The 19423-nt window shown below is 40.0% G+C and overlaps 1 non-coding gene across 1 annotated transcript; it reads right to left on the bottom strand.

Annotated features, from left to right (window-relative positions):
* Positions 1 to 17462: 17462 nt before the first annotated feature.
* On the bottom strand, positions 17463 to 17569 carry LOC121017231 (U6 spliceosomal RNA). Its single transcript, XR_005784678.1, has one exon. It is a non-coding gene; the product is annotated as a U6 spliceosomal RNA (small nuclear RNA).
* Between the last annotated feature and the right edge of the window lie 1854 nt (positions 17570 to 19423).

Here is a 19423-nt window from a genome sequence, read left to right as displayed (position 1 = left end):
AACTTATCCAGAATTCTTCCTTTCTGCAAAGTTTTCTCTAACCCTCAAAGACCATGTTAGTTGTTCCTGCTTTATATTTCCACAGCATCTTTGTTCATATATCCTGCTAAATTCTAAATTCCTTGAGGGCCACTGGGGGCAAATATCCTAGAAACTAGAAAAATAAACACATGGTAGGCCACAGAATTACAGACACAGTTCTGTATTCTCAACCTCAGGGACTAATGGATTTCATAGACTGACTGGGAAGCAGTGTTTCTCATGTCTGATTGCCCATAAGAATTACCAGGGAACTTAAAAAAAAACACCCTAGACCTCCAGAATTTGAATATTTGAGGAGGGGAACTGGGAGTCTGTATCTTTTAAAGGATCCCCCCCCCCCCACCAGGTGATTCTGAATCCCACTGGGCAATGGTTGACGAAATGGTATTTGGATATACTAGAGGATAGTATCAGAATTTTCCTACCATCAACATTCTGTTTTCCTTTCCTCTTCATGTCACTTAAGAGACAATAGTTCAATGCCTTTCCAACCTCCAGCTTAATGTAAATGCTTAAATGTCTTTGAGAATGGCTTTCAACACATAAAGCGGTGGAGAGAGAATGCACAGGATGGTTGTTATACCAATAATAAATATCAGCATGGAAACAATTTCATTTTTTTTCAAAGCAGTTTCGTCATCTGTAACTATCTTGTTTCCTTGTTTATATTCTCCAACCCCAGCTGTGAGAAGCTGCAAGAGAATAGAAATATTGTCTTTTGTTCTTGATTAATCATCCCAGATACCCAGCCCTCTGCCTTGCAATGTAGTACATGCTCAGTAAGTATTTGTTGAATTATTTAATAGAGATATAAGCCATACTTTTTTGAGCACCTGCTATGTGCCACTGTATCTAATATCACACTTAAGTGTGATTATCTCACTTAATCCTCATGACAAGCTTGTAAATAGGTGTTATCATCTTTATTTAGCCAGTGAAAAATCTGGAGATTTTAAAAAGTGAAGTGACTTATCCAAGGCAACCCAGCAAGTGAACAGAAGAGTTGACAGTTGAACTTGAGTCTCTGCATCCAAACTCAGCATTCTTTGTGCTTCACCATGTTACCCTTGCTGACAAACAATTCTGGAGAAAATCTAATTCAACTGGAACTCACAGATTGGTGGAACTTTTCTTCCACCAGGTATGGAAGTCTGAGCTACCATAGGATGAAAGAAAACATGAAAGGAAGCTGCAGGATTAAAGGGATCATCGACTCATCCCTAATTTTGTCACTACCTTCCAGAGTGCCCTGGGTGCCTCCTACATTTTCCCTCTTGGGACCACCACTCCTCACATATTCTTTTCTGGATCCTTTGCAGCCATGTGGCTGTGGTACAGACAATCCCAACAGTGCATTGAATTCACTGTTGGGTCCAGGGTTGGTTGAGCTATTCAGCAGGCCAGTCAGAGCCTTCACAAGGAGTTTTCTAATTGGACATGGTGGGACAACTTTGCCATCATAGAAAATGATTCTCTAAGAAGTGACTTTGGAGCTTCCCATGGCCATGTTTCCTCTGTGTAGGTAAGGTCTACCTTTGGTAGGAGCAAATGATGATACCAACACAGAAACAGAGGCAGGAAGACACAGAGAGAATCCAGACATTGAGCCTTTGCTTCCATTCACCACAAAGCTTAGCTTCACACTGTCACTGGTCCTTGAGCCAGTTAGCTTGTTCAAGCATTCTTTCCCCCTGTGGTGGTGGGTTTTTATTTCTTGCATATTAATCTGGGCAAACACAGAAACATATAAAAATCCCCTTCGTGTGGTGCAAGGAGCCAGTCAACATCTTGAAATTCAGTGAATACTCTTCACAATGTACATTTTTCACATCTAGTGATGCTGTGTAGAATAGTGTTCAAGGATTTCTATCAGGTTTTGGATCAGACATGACTGGGAAAGACGCCTGCTCCATCACTCTGGAACCATGTGACATTGGGCAAGTAACTTCACCTCTCTGAACCTGTTTTCTTTTCTGAATAATAATAATAATAGTAATAATAATAATACATACCTCATAGGATTGTTTTGGAGGATTAATGATAATACGCAATGTTGGGGGCATATGTGGAGCAGTAGTGGTGTCCTGGTGTTTCCCTCTTATGTTTTAAGCAACACACAGCATCTCCTCCCCACTCTTTCATAATGTCTTTGGGACACCTCCCAGTTGCTAGGACAAGGCCAAATCTGAGAAAATGATTGGGAGGGAAAGAAATTTGTCCTACTCAGGTGTCCACCTGCCCCAGTATTTTGGCTTCTCTCTTTCCTTAAGATATAATGGTACAGTTGTCCAGAAGGTACTAGCCACTATCACCTCCTGACATTTGTATAAAGCCTTTCAGAACACTTTGCTTTCTCCTTTGAGTTTCATGAAAAACACAAGGTGAAGAAACAGAGACCCACAAAACAACCATTGACTTGTCTCCCATCAAACAGCTCATTGTTGGAAGAGCAGAACTCAGGTGTGTTGGGGAGAAGTTCAACTTTGTATAGACACAGAATACATAAGTATTCACACATTTTCTTTTTTTTTTTTTAATTTTTTTTCAACGTTTTTATTTATTTTTGGGACAGAGAGAGACAGAGCATGAACGGGGGAGGGGCAGAGAGAGAGGGAGACACAGAATCAGAAACAGGCTCCAGGCTCTGAGCCATCAGCCCAGAGCCTGACGCGGGGCTCGAACTCACGGACCGCGAGATCGTGACCTGGCTGAAGTCGGACGCTTAACCGACTGCGCCACCCAGGCGCCCCTCACACATTTTCTTAAAATGTCTTCATATAGTGTTGTGTGAAGTATTCACACATTTTCTTAAAATGTCTTCATATAGCGCTGAAGTTTCTTCATTCTAAATTTCTTCTTATAACAAACTACTCTGCGTGAATTAGGAAAATACAGAAAAGCCTCAAATTCTGTCTTTCAGAACCACTATCCTTCCATAACTTTCCTGTGCAAATATAGTTATACATATATTTTTTTCTAATTATAGATAGACTTGTTATTTTCTGCTTATAAGAGTAACAATGTATATTGGAAAAAATTCATACTAGTAAACACCATAAAAGAGTACAAATGTAACCCAGTCATTCATATTCATTAATCACTTTGGTTCATATATTTTTGCAGACTTTTTCATACATATACCCACATGGGTACAAAAATTAGATCATCACGGAACTCAACATACAACCCCCTTATGCACTCTCTCTTTATTTTTATGTAATATGTCATAAACACTTTTCTACGACACTAGATTTTTAAAAAACTTGTTATTATGATAATTTCAAACTATATGAAAATAGTATAAACATTATAATACACTTCCTGTACCTCCCATCCACATTTGACAATTACCGATTGTATACTCCTTACTCCCTTTACTCAGTGGATTTTTAAAAAGTAAATTGCAAATATTATTTTATCCATAAATATTTCAGTATATATCTCTAAGGGATTAGGACTGTTTTTAAACAAATTGTAGTCATTCATTAGTATTATCTAATATCCAGTGTTCAACTTTCCCAATTGTCTCATAAATGACTTTTTAAAAAATATAATTACATATTTTTATCAGGATTTAAGCAAGGTCTACTTACTGACTTTGTTTTAAACATATTCTAAGTCTCTTTTTCTTTATGTATTCCTAATGGTCTGTTTTGTTTTGTTTTTTATTAAAGAAGAAACTAGGTTTGTGCAGTGCTTACATTCTGAATTTTGCTGATTGCATCCCCTTCGTGTCATTTAACATGTCCCTTTGTCCCCTAAATTTTCTATAAATAAGTAGTTGGATCTAGAGATTTGATCAGAATATTTCCTAAGTGGTAGGTAATATTTACTTCAGGAGGTATTAATCTAGAATAGAATTTTTAACAGTTTACTTGTATAGATATACTATAATTGTTTTAACCAATCACTTACTATTGGAATTTAAATGGTTTCGTACATGTATTGTGATTATCAGCCCTGGGACAACAGCCTTATAGTCAAAACAAATTCCTTTCTTTAGAATAGATTCCTATAAAAAATTCAGAGACAGAGCTCAAAATATATAACCTTTGAAAAGGTTCCAAGGAGCTAAACTTTCTAAGAGATTCTTTTGGTAACTCTAAGCTAGACCAGAGCATAAAGCTGGTTGGATTTAAGGGTAAGTGAAAATATATCTCACTCTAGTGAGGTTGCTCTTACTTTGCTTTACTGTGACCTAAGCCAGTGACCAGTGAAAATGCCTCCTATAGAATCAGGAGTCCAGGAAGGCAGATGCAACCACCCTCCACCCTCACCCCAGGCATCCCTTCTTCTTGGGGCACCCATGTGCATCCACATGGGTGAAGGGCTGCCAGACCAGATTACCCTGTTTGGGATTCTTTCCTGGATCTTTTGTGAAGTGTATAATGCTTGGATTCTGGGTTCATAACTTCTTGTGAGACTACAGGTACTTAAGCTTAACTCCTTCCATGTGATATCGTGTTTGTTGTAGCCAAGGAGTCAGTGTACCAGGCTGGCCTGAGTCTCCTCCACAACTTTCATTGGGAGTCATTTCATTCCCAATCATTTCAATCATGTTGAAATCTTTAGTAGCTCCTTCTCCACTCTAGTCTGAAGGAGAAGGGAGAGTGTGAAACCCCTCCTAGCCCCAGCCTGGGAGCGTTGAACTCTCATATAATAGCACAAGCCCATGACAAGTAGGGATACAGCAGGTCAATTTCTGACTCCTCTTGCCCTGAGAAGACAATCCAGAGCACTGATGAATTCAGAAGTACTTTGTACTTGCAAAGTGTCTTACTACAAAGGCAACAAGACCAAGCAGGTGACTTTATTGAACTGAGAGAAGTGACTTGAGCATGGGCCCTGTATTCCTAATGCCCCAGTCTTGGGCAGGACCATACTTGGCAACAAATGGGTAAATGTCAGGGAAGACCCAGAAGCAGGTAAAGATGCTGAACATAAATGAAATTGATAATAGAGGCCACTGAGTCAGGACACTGGATTCTGCTGTCCTGAGAGGACACTGAAGTCAGTCTTTCTAACAGTCCAGCCTTGTTTAGCTTATCAAATCTGTATGGAGCAAAAGCCCCAGGATCCACCCACTTCATCAGAAACAAGTTTGAACAAGCCAGGCACTGTCCATCAGATACCCAGGCATTTTGACAGTTCAGTTCTGACCATCAGCCAAATGTAAATTGAGAACACCAAGTCATCCATCATGCGTTAGCCACGTGTGAGGTTAATGCCCCATCTTTTAGAAGCACACAAAGGGCCATTTGAATAGGAAAGTCCCTCCAAATCCTGCTGAAACACATAACCCACATTTGGATCATCTTTCTGAACAGCATCTTGGTTTGGAAAGCACAGCTGTTGCTGAGATCCCTGAATATAGCCTGCTGTTCTCTGTGAAAGCTAGGGTAGATTAGTGTGGTTAACTTGAGATGCAGTAAAGCCCTCCAGCCTGCCCCCTCCTCCAAATAGCCAAGCTGCTGGCAGCCAGATGCTGGTGTTTGCCAAATTATCCATGTCTGCTTGCCAGTGGGAAAAGCTGGGTGGTAGTTGAATTCTTTGTATGACTTTAGGAATGTCAGCACCCCTCTCAGGAACTTGGTTCCACTGAAAAAGAACAGGAATGACTCTACTTCATACTGGAAAGTCCCCTTGGGATTGAGCACTCAGCACTTCTGATCCTGGGAGGGTGATGATTGGGAGAAGTGGCCTTCTCTGACTCAACTCCCAGAGGTGTGGCTTTGAGAGAATTCTATGAAACATGAGACATAGACCAAGGACAAAGACAGAATCAGGTTTATGCCTCTAACAGCTGTGGTTTTCAAATTGTTTGAGACTGAAGAAGTTGAAACAACAGCTGCAGATTTATTCCGTGCTCTTGGGATAGGAGGTAATGGGTGCAAATGCAATGGAGACACAATAGCCATCACTATTTTCTTCTTTAATAAATCCCAAATTATGTCTTGGGTTCTGTAAAATAAGATGTAGAATGAGTGATCTGGCACACCTAACCAAAATGAATAAGTGGAATTAGGTAACCTCAGCCCCTGTGACTTTCCAAATTCAGATTAATATTTTTGGTTAAAGATGCTCTGGACTCACAGAGTTCTAAGAAACCTTAAAGTTATCTAGTCTACATATAGGAGCTGCATGGTTGTCCTGTGTCATTCCTCATCCTTAGGTCCATGACAGACATTGTTAGTCACAGAGCTCTAGCCTGCTTTCAGACATTTATTCTCATCACAGAGGTGGTCCAGGCAGTCTCTAGCAATGATACGGAGCTGACACTCAAGACAAAAGTCATTTGCCATCCCTGATCTATGCCCAACTTATGCATTTTACACATGGAAAACTGAGGGCCAGAGAAGGGAAGAATCTGCCCTAAGTCACACAGTGAATCAGTGTTATTTGTGGAAAGCTAAATAAAGGGCCTAGAATTCTTAGAAATGTCTAATAAAGGCCCAGTCGAGTGCCTGACTCTTGATTTCGGCTCAAGTCATGATCCCAGGGTCATGGGAATGAGCCCCACATCAGACTTCACCCTGAGCGTGGAGCCTGCTTAAGACTTCTCTCTCTCTCTCTCTCTCTCTCTCTCTCTCCCTCTGCCCCTCTCCCCCACTCGCATGGTCTCTCTCTGTCTCTAAAATAAAATTTTTTGAAAATTAAAAAAAAAGGGTCAAATAAAAAATAGGTCACTGCTGACTTACCTATTGTGCTGTGTTTGTTCTTTCTGTTTTCTAAATTCATCAAACTGTTTCTCTAAGTTTTGAGGGCTTTTTTTCTAATATAAAAGCAATATATCTCTACAGAAATAGAAATAAAACAAAAACCCACTCAAAAGCAGCACTCACACATAAACTATTATAAGCCAAGGTCTGTAGACCTTTTCTACATGCATCTACACATTTACCCATATATCTATATTTTTATGTTTTAAATCAAGTTTCCTTTGTAGAGCTCCTGGTCACAAGAAGCACTACTTCAGGTCATACCTTCAATTGGGTCCATATTATACATATTGTTTTGTGACCTGCTTTGAGTAAATGTTCATCAGTTATAGGGGTGCCTGGGTGGCTCAGTTGGTTAAGCATCTGACTTTGGCTTAGGTCATGATCTTGTGGTTCTTGGGTTTAAGCTCTGCTTTGGGCTCTGTGCTGACAGCTCAGAGCCTGGAGCCTGCTTCAGATTCTGTGTCTCCCTTTCTCTCTGCACCCCTGCTCAAAAATAAACATTAAATTTTTTTTTTTGTCAAATGTTCATCGATTATAATGTCTAAATACACATGTTGTTAGATGTTTAGACTATTACCAATTTTTTTGCGAGTCAAATATTCACTCTAAATCTTTGCTCACAAACTAAATTGTTTTCTTAATTTTTTTTAATGTTTATTTATTTTTGAGACACACACACACACACACACACACACACACAGAGGCAGAGTGTGAGCAGGGAAGGGGCAGAGAGAGAGGGAGACACAGAATCCGAAGCAGGCTCCAGGCCCTGAGCTATCAGTACAGAGCCCGACACAGGGCTCAAACACACGAACTGTGAGATCATGACCTGAGCCGAAGTCGGACACTTAAACAACCGAGCCAGCCATGTGTCCCCTAAATTGTTTTCTTAAGGGCAAATACATTTTAAAGGATTTGACACACATTGACAAATTGCTCTCCAATAAAGCTGGAAGTAGGAGGCCAGCAGTGTCTCTAAAGTACATGTTTTTTTGTTTGTTTGATTGGTTTTTGTTTTATTTTTTTAGCAACTTCACTAACACAAGATCTCATTATTTTTGTTGTTATTTTATTCTCCTGTATGTATGCTTTGTGTAAAAAGATTGAGTGTGGAATTTCCAAAGGTAAAACCACACTTTACAGTTCCCAGGGTAAGAAGCGTGACTGAATACATAAAAATGAATTAACAGTTACTGAACATTAACAAAGTGAGGGGCATCATAAGGTTCACAACAACCTATCTTGTAGGGGAAGTTCATAAGGGTTGAGCAACATGTCTGATGCTACCTGGGACCAAGCTTGGGTAAGTCTGGCCTGCATACCAACCCCTTTGCCATGTTGCCTCCACATAGTCACTACAAATAAATATTTACATGGGTTGATTGATTATGTTCCTCTGGTAAGACAGACCTGAGCAACTCAGAAAGGAGTAGCCATAAAAATAGGCCAAAAACACAATATTAGTTCTCCTAGTCAGTCCTGACTGGAATAGCCCCAATGGATTTCAGCAATGTTTAAGCTGGGTTTGAGGGTATGACCTGAGGTAATATTTTTATTAAGGATTTCTTATGACTGGGAACTCAAAGAAGGAAGCTTGAATTATCCCATATAAAAATATAGCCACTCAAGATTATCAGTGGAATTTCCTTTTTATAGTGTTTGGTGCTAATAATAACTCCAAACTCCTCAACCCAACTTTCCAGCTTTTTAAAAGAACAGTACTTAGGAGAATATCTGAACACTTGTGAGTGGCGGGATTTATTCCATCCAGCATTTCCTGTGGCTTCTCTGGAAAAAGCAAAGGGCTTGGAAGTTGGTGGCTACATACAGTTTCTGTGCTGCCCCAGGGACATGGTGAGGGGTCCCTGGCCACAGAACGAGAACCAGAGAGAAAGGCTGCTAAGAAAGCAAGGTGGGGATGTGAGGTAGGAGGAGGGGAGAGGCATGAGGGTTTCTATGGAGAACTCAGAACAAGTCAGAATATCTATCTTCAGTTCCAGGGAGCTGAGTAGGAAAAATAGGCCCCTTTCTCCATATTGTTGTCCTTTGGGCAGCTCTGTTCCTGTCAGACCAGCACTTGGTGTCTGACAGGACCTGAGGAGTGATTGTGACCTCTAAGAGTATGAAAGGTCTTGTCAAAGCAGGGAGTGATTTTATAAACTAAAATGTTCTCCTTAGGTTTCCAGCCCTTGTCTACTTCAATGACTTCCACACCATGTCTACCCATGGAGGCTCTCTCCCTGCTGCACAGGAATGTTTCAAGGCTCTCTCATTTTGAAAAAATAATTCTTGGATATGCAATTTACATATAATAACATGTCTCCATTTTAAGTACACATACAGCTCGATAAATTTTGACGAATGTGTGCACCCATACGACCACCACAGTCAAGATGTAGAACACCCCTATCACCTCAAAAAACTCTTACTTGCCCCTTCCAGCCAATCTCCTCCCTCAACCCCCACTCTAGAACACCACTGATCTACTTTCTATCACTGAAACTTGACACTTCCAGAATTTCACATAGATTGAATCATAGTGCGTGTAGTATCTTGGTCATGACTTCCTCCCTTGGCATAAAGTTTTTGAGATGCATCAGTGTTGTTGGATATATCAATAGTTCTTTTTCACTGCTGAGTAATATACCAGGATACATGGATATACCACAATCTGTCTAGCCATTTGAGTTTGCTTCTTTTGATTATTATGAATGAAGTTGCTGTGCACAGTCACATCAAAATCTTTTTGTGGGCATATGCATTCATTTGTCTTGGGTGAATATCTAGGAGTGCAATTGCTGGGTCACAGAATAAGTAACTTAATGTGGTCTCAAGCAGTATCTCATAGTGCTTTTAGTTTGCATTTCCCTGCTAACTGATCATGTTGAATATCTTTTCACGTGCTTGCTGGCCATTCATATATCACCCTTTCTGAAGGGTCTGTTCAAATCTTCTGCCCATTTGTCTTTGAGTTACCTTCTCTTAATTGACCTTTCAGGGTTCTTTTTATATTCTGCTTACAAGCCCTTTATCTTTTGCTTTGCAAACATTTTCTCCCATATTGTGGCTCACCACTTGAGTTTCTTAATAGTGGCTTTCAAAGTTCTGGTGTTGCAAAGTGCAAAGTTTGGTTTGGTTGGTTTGGTGAAGTCCAGTTTATCATCTTTTCCTTTAATGGTTTAAACTTTTCTGTTCTGTCCATGAAATCTTTGCCTACCTCAAGGTTGTGAATATTTCCTCCTATTATTTCTTCTAGAAGTTTGTAGTTTTACTTTTGCTCTTAGCTCTATGATTTATTTTGAAGTAATTTATGTATATACTGTGAGGTAGAGGCCAATACCTCCTCCCCACCCCCGCTTTTTGTTCCCATATAGATATCCAGTTGTTACATAAATGTGGGTTTGCTTCTGGTTCTGCTACTAATTTCATGACTTTGGACAAAGATTTCAGGCTCCATTTCTTTATCTGTAAAACGGGATGATAGTGTTTTCTTCTTTGGCACTTTATTTTCCTTTAAAGAATATGTACACAAGGGGCGCCTGGGTGGCGCAGTCGGTTAAGCGTCCGACTTCAGCCAGGTCACGATCTCGCGGTCCGTGAGTTCGAGCCCCGCGTCGGGCTCTGGGCTGATGGCTCAGAGCCTGGAGCCTGTTTCCGATTCTGTGTCTCCCTCTCTCTCTGCCCCTCCCCCGTTCATGCTCTGTCTCTCTCTGTCCCAAAAAAAAAAAATAAAAAAAAAAAATAAGAATATGTACACAAGACTTGTCATTGTTCTTGGCACAGTAGGTCATAACTGTGAACTGTTAATGTTTCTGGTCTGAATACTAACATCGATTATATGTACAAAGCTATTTCCCATTTACAAAGCACTTTTGCATATGTTTGGTATGATCTGATCCCATTCCTCCATGTCAGGCTTTAAGACCCCTTAGAGAAAGAACTGCTAAAGGGTAATCCTTACATCTGTGCTCAGTAGAAGTTGGAACCGTGATTTCCTGAAGGGCAGAGGGTTGTGTCTGCTCTACTTTGCATTCTTTCCCAGTACCTAGATTGGGCTGGCTACGCACACTAAGTGCTCGATGGTAGTGTCATTTCATTTAGTGGGACAAGAAGTTATCTAAGTGCTTCTTGAAATCAGTCATGTTTCCAGTCTTTTCTCTCATCTCTTTTCCTCTGCAGAGATCTCATGAGTTCTGAACCAGCTTTGGTGATCAGCCCATGACTCCCACATCCCACCTTTTGCCTGGCTTGCTTCAATTCTGTTTCCAACAACCTCACCCTCAAAAAGCTTAAAACCACATTCATCGGTGCTATCCTAATCAAAACTTTGTTGGTCACAGAAGCAGAAACTCACTCAAGTTAGTTCAGGTAGAAAGCAGTATTTATTGAAAGGCTGCATGGGGACAACCATACAAGTGAAGGGGTGGGGGGAAGCAGGAGGGCTTGAAGGACAGCTTGCTTGACTTGTGTGACCAAGGAGAGCCCCATAGAATAAAAGCATTTGAAATGAGGTCTGGCTGTGTTTGAAAGGTGAACATAGTGTGAGAGGTCTTTTCCAGTAGATGAAACACCTTAGATATAAAGGCAGGAAGTTAGGAACGTGCTAGTTATTCTCAAATATTACTTGGCATTTTGGTTATTTGTGAATCCAACTCTTCTTCCCAACTGCATTCTGAATATGAATGTAATATTATATTTCTTCAGAACAAAATAATAATAAAAAGATCACCACCACCATCATCATCATCACCACCATGAGAACTATTTATTTAACATTTATGTACTAGGTACAGTGCTAAGTGGTTTTCCATATATTTTTTTTCCTAATCCTCAAAATGTCTTTGAAATGATACAGCTGAGGAATTTGAGGCTCAGGGAAAGTATGTTCTTTAACTTAACCAAAGTGATTACTTAAAAGACACAGGGGAAAGACTGGAATCCAATCCCGGTCTGCCTGTTCCCAAAGTTCCTTACTCTTGAAGCTGAAGGCTTCTTTTTTTTTTTTTTTTTTAATTATTTTTTAATGTTTATTTATTTTTTGAGAGACAGAACATGAGTGGGGGAGGGGCAGAAAGACAGGGAGACACAGAATCTGAAGCAGATTCCAGGCTCTGATGTCAGCAGAGATGGCCGACGTGGGGCCTGAACTCATGAACCGCGAGATCATGACCTGAGCCGAAGTTGGATGCTCAACCGACTGAGCCACCCAGGCACCCCAAAAGCTGAAGGCCTCTTAAGAACATGGTTTTGGGGTGCCTGGGTGACTCAGTCGGTTAATCATCTGACTTCAGCTCAGGTCATGATCTCAGGATTCGTGAGTTTGAGCCCCTGTGTCGGGCTCTGTGCTCACAGCTCAGAGCCTGGAGCCTTCTTCAGATTCTGTGTCTCCCTCTCTCTCTGCCCCTCCCCCATTCATGCTCTGTCTCTCTGTCTCTGTCTCTGTCTCTGTCTCAAAATTAAACTTAAAAAAAAAAAAAAAAAGAACATTGTTTCAACTCCTGACTTGTTTGTTGAATGAAAAAGGCTCCATGTGATTGATATTGGAAATTTACCCCCCACCCCTTCCAAATCATCTATAACTATTAAACTGTTTGTGCAGGCCTAGCCTAAAGATCTTTGGTGATAACTTTGTCCATCATGAAGTTTTATGGCTCTTTGAAAAAGATGGAAAATCATTATTTCTTCTGACAAGTCCTTCTTCAAATGGGATCTTAATCCTCAAACCTTGTAGGAATATTGACACTGGAACAAAGTCATTGCTCAGTCCCAGTTAGCACTGTGAATCTTTGCGCAAACTGCTTTCTTTAAACTTGTTTCCTTGGTTAGCTTTCTCCATAGAGAACTTGGTTACAGAGAACTTATGGGAAGGGCTTTCTAACTGATACTGATCAGTAAGCTTCAAGAGGCCAGGAGGAAATGACAGGCTTAAGTGGCTCCTGGTGACCCTCCCTGAGCCAAATGCACTTTCTTTCTTTTCTTTTTCTTTTTTTCCCTAATGTTTATTTATTTATTTTTGAGAGAGAGAGAGAGAGAGCACAAGGTAGGGAGAGAGAGGGAGACATAGAATCCGAAGCAGGCTCCAGGCTCTTGAGCTGTCAGCACAGAGCCTGCCATGGGGCTCGAACTCACAAACTGTGAGATCATGACCTGAGCCAAAGTTGGCTGCTTAACCAACTAAGCCACCCGGGTGCCCCAACTGCACTTTCAAAATATCTTTAACAGTGGCTTTTCAATCCCAGGTCCCTTTTCAGAGAAAAAAATTACCTTGTGCATTTGTTATGCTCTCTTTGAGATGGAATCTTTGGACCAGCAAGGGAAACCCTCTCATCTCTAATCTGTGAATCATGATCCCCTTATACTATTGAAATTACTCACAGTCTGTAAAAGAGGAAGTGTGCCTGTGGAGAAGGATCCTGGCCCAGGAAGTAGTATGAATCATTCCAATGTGGTATATGAGGCACCACCCACTGTTGGCGTCAAATCCCAACTCTGCTCTGCCCTTGGCATCCCCTCCCACTGCCTACTCTGGTGATTTGTCTAACACACAGTCTCATAAACATAGCTCCAAGTTGGTTGCTAAGAGTAACTGTTTGCATCTGGATTACTCTTTGTAGTTAGCGCGTCATTTTGAATCATTTATCGATCCACCCATCTTTTCATTCATTCAGTAAAAACGTACTTGGCAATAATAATAATATTATAGGCCCACCATGGAACAAGCATTGTGCCAGACAGAGAGATTATAGTGATAATCAAAAGAATCATATGGTCATGGTCACTGCCATCATGGTGTTGGTAGTCCAGGACAGTGTTTTTTATTTGTTTAAACACAATTCAGTGAAATTCAATTGAATTGTTACGTAAAAGGTATTTCTTACTGAGGATTATGGCCAAAAACATGGAAACACATTGGTTTAGTGGAGGTTATTCCTCTAACTATCCTTCTCACAGCCACTGGAGAATTCATGGGGTCTCATGCAGAAGAGAGAAAATATTATTACTATTCTTGCTTGTAATAATATTCATCAGGCATTATACCTTGCAAGGGAAGCAAAAGTTATCAAACACTTCTGTCCTTGCCTTCAATCCTTTTGGGGCTCCCCATCACCCACAGGATGAAGGCTCAACACCTTAGCCTAATACAGCAGCCACTTCTGGATGATCCGGTTTCTATCTCTCTGGCTCCCTTTTCCATTGTTCATACCACTTCCCTTCATCCTCTTCAAATGCCCTCCTTAACCCAGCTGCCTGGAAACACCTCACCTTTGAACACTCAGGTTAGGTGTAACTTCCTCTGTGCCTTTGCCCTGTTCCTTCAGGCAAAACTGACAGCTTCTTGTTTGGTCTTTCACTGTCACTTTTCTTATTCCCCTTTTTCTTCTGATTATGGCACCCCCTTTTCTTTGGGAAGCCCCCCTCCCCCATGTGGTGCTGATGACAGGCAGGACTCATAGGATGGGCTCATGATGCTGGCCTAGAACCTCATATTCTGAATATTGCAATTGGTTCAAGGATGGTATATAACCCAAGCAAGGCCAGTTACAGTCTGTGAGCCCTTTGTGTTGAGATAGTTCAAGTTGGGTCTCTAAATAGTCATGAATATACAACGTCTAACTTTATAGCACCCTTACTTGTCTAAAGCCTATCTCCTTCTACCATACCATAAATTCCTTCAAGGCAAAGACTGTTCTTTGACTTAAAAAAATTTGTATGTGTATGAATTTGTGTGTTCATAAAAGTAGGAAAAGTAGGAAATCAGTGGGTGATTTGCTGTAGAAAAATTTAAAAATACACAAAAACGTTGCTAAGCCCTTGTAATCCTTCCTCTTCTATTTTAACAATTTTTATAGCGCAGATACACACAAAACTCACATTTTACACAAATAGAATATAAATGAACATATGACTTTATAACTCATTTTTTTCACTTAAGTGATATATTGTGAAAACTTTTCCATGTAAATTAATCCTCGTGATTTTTCTTGGCCATTTATTATTCCTAGTCAGATGGAAAATGTGTCATGGCCTATTCATCAAAACTTAGGTGCTTTCTATTTCTCACTATTATAAAAAAAATTGCAGTGTCTATTTTATGCCAAAGATGACACTGCAAAGAACAGTCTTTTCAAGAAATGTTGCTGGTCAATAAGATAACCATACAGCAGGTGTATTAGTTATCTATTGCTGTTTAACAGCAATAACAGTTTAACCACTAACTTGCATTTTAATGAAATGTACACATGTTATCTCAAAGTGTCTGTAGACAAGAGTTTAGACAAGGCTTAACCAGGCCCTCTGCTTAAGGGTCTCACAAAGTTGCAATCAAGGTGTTGGCTAAGGCTGCAGTATTATCAGAGGTTCAACTGGGGAAGGATCTGCAAATCAAATTCATGTGGTTATTGGCAGAATTTAATTCCTTCCAGGCTACCAAACTGAGGACCTCAATTTTCTGCTGTTAGCTTGAGGCCACCCACACTTCCTTACTGCATGCCTCTCTCCATGGAGTAGCTCAGAGAGTAGTTGGGTGTTACAATTTTAAGTAACATAATCATGTACACAAAATCACATACATCCTGTCACCTTTGCTATATTTTATCAGTTAGAAGCAATTCACAGGTCCCACCCAGACTCATGAGGAAGAGGTTACGCAAGAACATAATCACCAGTATGGGAATCATGGGGACTGCCCTAGACTCAACCTCAGTGAGTTTCCCAAACTTTCTTGATACATGGCACCTTTAATGTCCCAGAAATTTTCTTTTCGTGGCACCTTTAGGCCAAAAGAAATACCTAACAATTTTTTTTGTTAAGTAGTTAGATCCAAACAAGTTAGTAAGTACTTATATCCTAACAATTTAGTAATCATTTGAAAGATAGTACATATAATTTGAAAGAAAAAATAATATTTTATTTTATTTTTAAGCAACCACAATATTTACTAATGGATTTATGCTCCTGTGGGCCCTACAGGTCTTAATGGGCCTTGGAATCAGACTGAACACCATTATTCACATCTCCTGATTTCAAGAGGTATTTACTTTTATCACAGAACTTCAAAAAACCCAGCTTTGCAAAAATATGTCATGGAAGGGAATGTAGTACGATTTAATGCTGAAACTGAACTACTTCAAGTTAATAGTTTAGTATCCAACAGATGTCACTGTGCTTCTCTCAAAAAATGCAAAATATCTCATGGCACCCCTGTGAATTCACTATAGCTCCCAAAGATGACTTGGTATGGCCATATGGAAAAATTTCCTTGACCTTTACGTTATACCATAAACAAAATCAATTTCTAATAGATTACAGATCTAAAGGTAAAATGAAAACGTAAAGCTTTCAGGGGAAGAACATTTTTCTGATCCTGGGGTACTGCACAATTACTTGAATAGTATTTAAAAAGTACTAAACATAAAAAATTGACAAATTCAACAATATTAATATATGAATTTCTTTTTTAAAAAATATTTTTAATGTTTACTTATGTTTGAAAGAGAGACAGAGCATGAGCAAGGGAAGGGCAGAGAGAAAGGGAGACACAGAATCTGAAGCAGGCTCCAGGCTCTGAACTGTCAGCCCAGAGCCCGACGAGGGGCTCAAACCCACGAACTGTGAGACCATGACCTGAGCCAAAGTCAGACACTTAACCAACTGAGCCACCCAGGCTCCCTAATACAAGAATTTCTTTTCATCAAGTGAGTGAAAAGGCACTTTATAAGGTGGAATAAGGTATCTGGATACATATATCTGGCTAATAGCTTGTAGCCAGGATGTTTAAAGAATGCCTACAAACCAATAAAAAAAAAAGACTACTCAGTAGAAAAACAGGAAATAGACTTGAACACACTCTTCAGAAAAGAGGATATCCAATGACCAATAATCGTATGAAGAAGTTTTCAACCTCATTAATCATCAGGGAAATGAAAATTGAAATCACAGCTCGATACTGACACACCCACCAGATGGCTAAAAGTTTTAAAAGTGTTATCAAGGATGTGAACAAACCAGAACTCTCTTATAAAGCTGGTGGGGTGTAAACAGGTACAATCGTATTGTTAAACTGTTTAGCACTATCTACTAAGGTGGATCATTCTTGGGTATATACCCCCAAGGAAATGCAGATATTTATTAACCAAAATATGTTCACAACAGCACTGTTTATAATAGTCTGAGACTGGAAACTACCCAAATGTCTATAAATAGCAGAATAGATAAATAACTAGTGGTACCTTCCCATAATGGAGTACTATATAGAATAAGCAACTTATAACTACATAAATAATGTGGAATCTCACAAAAGAAGCCATTCCAACTGTCCCCCACCTTTCCCTACTCCCACAAGGTAAACCACATACTGTGTGATTCCATTTATATAAAATACAAAAAAGGTAAAATTAGTCTATACTGTTAGAAGTCAGACTAAAAGTTCCCCTTGGTGGGAAGGGGATCTGAGAGCAGAAAGGAGGAAAAGAGGGCTTCTGGAGTGCTGGTCATGTCTTTTCTTTCTTTCTTTTTCTTTCTTTCTTTCTTTCTTTCTTTCTTTCTTTCTTTCTCTCTTTCTCTCTTTCTTTCTCTCTTTCTTTCTTTTTCTTTCTCTCTTTCTCTCTTTCTTTCTTTCTTTCTTTCTTTCTTTCTTTCTTGTTTTATTTATTTATTTATTTATTTATAAATATAATTTATTGTCAAATTGGCTTCCATAAAAAATACGGAAGCTTCACGAATGTGCGTGTCATCCTTGCGCAGGGGCTATGCTGACCTTCTCTGTGTTGTTCCAATTTTAGTATATGTGCTGCCCAAGTAAGCACCATATCTTCCTTCTTGATCTGGGTACCAATCATCTGTGTTTCAGTTGTGAAAATAGTTGAGTGGTATCCTTATTATCTGTGCATTCAATACATGCATGTATGTTGTACATCAATCCAAAGTTGAAAAAATGTTTCAGTGAACATCCTTGTAGTGATGTTTTTGCAGATATCTCTGTTTCTTTCTCTTTTGGCCAAATTCCTAGATGTGGGATTGCTAAATGAAATGGTATGAACATTTTTACAGCTTACAATACATCTTGTCAACTTGTCAGGGACTGCTTTTATTTATCTTGTCTCCCTGTGCCTAGCACCAAGCCACTGACTAATTGACGTGACCAAATGAATAAATGACGGACTTCTTTCAATTCCTTGAATGAAGCAGACTTTTTCAAGACTAAGAGCAGTTCCTATTTGCTCTTCCCAGAAATCTCTTCTCCCTGTTCGTCATACTGCTGACTGTCAGCTTAAAAGACATTCAAATAAGAGGCTTCCCTAACCATGCTGTCTAAAGTAGTCCTCCATTCTTATTCGGTCTTAGCTCCTCTTGTTTACCAATCTCAATGCATAATTATTATATCTGATTTATTCTCCCACTGGACTCTAAGTACCACGAAGATAGGAATGATGTATGTCTTGTCCACTATTTTAACCCCAGCACCTACCTAGCATAGTGCCTAGGATGGAGAAGGCCTTTATGTTAGGCATTTTTGGCCACAAGGGACAAACTCCTAACTCAGATGGACTTCACCAAAAAAGAAGAAGAAGAAGAAGAAGAAGAAGAAGAAGAAGAAGAAGAAGAAGAAGAAGAAAATTTTTTGGTTCATGTAATTGAGAAATTCAAGGGGTATAAATAAACAATTTCAGACATGCCTGGATCCACAGGTTCAAATAATATTATTAGGCCAGGTTGTTTCCTTACATAGTAGCAAAAGAACTCCTCACCAGCCCCAAACGTACATGGCTAACCATCTCTGAAGAAAAGGAGGAAACTTTCTGATAGGCCTGTCAAGAGTCTTGGGGAGGATTGTCCAGCTCAGGGACACATACCCACCACTGAGCCAAGCTCAGTGGGTATGGAGGCAGAGTTCTATACCCAGGCCTTGGTTCCTTGACTGTCTCTGAGGGGCTGGATGGGTGGCAGCGGAGTCTCTGTCCCATCCAAACCACAAGCGCTGATGTGGAGAGGTGTAAGACCACCGGGGGCTAACTTAGTTGCCTAACTCCCAGTCCAACTTACCACTTGATTAGCTGCAGGGACTCAGCTCTCTCAGTGGGTGTATGCAGCCATTAACTGAAACCAGGCAGCTGAGACCTAGAAGTAATTGAGCTATTTTCCAGCTAAGTGGGGCCAGCTAAAATTAAGTGCTTCCTTGAACTTTGATTGCCATTTTTAATTAGGCAGTATATTGGCATTCCCTGAATGCCTTCTCCCTTTCCAATTTATTTGGGATTTAGGTGGAGGTCTGCCCTCTGTAACAAAACATAGGGGTAGAATTTGTATATAACATTTTCTTTCTTCCCAGTCCTTGTTCTAAACTGAGTCTGTTTATACGGTTTTCTTGATCGGCTTAAATCTCACACCCCCACCCTTAGGGTTTATTCACCTCCTTCACCTGTTTCAGTTGGATCACCCTAAAGTTGACTGAGCTAAGTGACAAATAGGGATTTTCTCATTGGTATGCAGAGGTACATCAGATACATAAACTCACTGGCAGTCTTTAGTATTCACTGCCTTGCAGACTCATCACTTTAGATTTCCAATTTGGCTCCTTTTTCAGGGTTTGTCCATGACCTTGAAGAAGTCAATTCCCTCTTTCTGGACCTTGGTAGCTCTAGCTATAAAATGAAATAATT

Source organism: Herpailurus yagouaroundi, unplaced genomic scaffold (genome assembly GCF_014898765.1).
Source record: "Herpailurus yagouaroundi ecotype Mexico unplaced genomic scaffold, PumYag 29, whole genome shotgun sequence".
NCBI lineage: Eukaryota > Metazoa > Chordata > Mammalia > Carnivora > Felidae > Herpailurus > Herpailurus yagouaroundi.
Note: the sequence above shows the minus strand (reverse complement) of the source record. Positions and strands in the feature narration are given on the sequence as shown.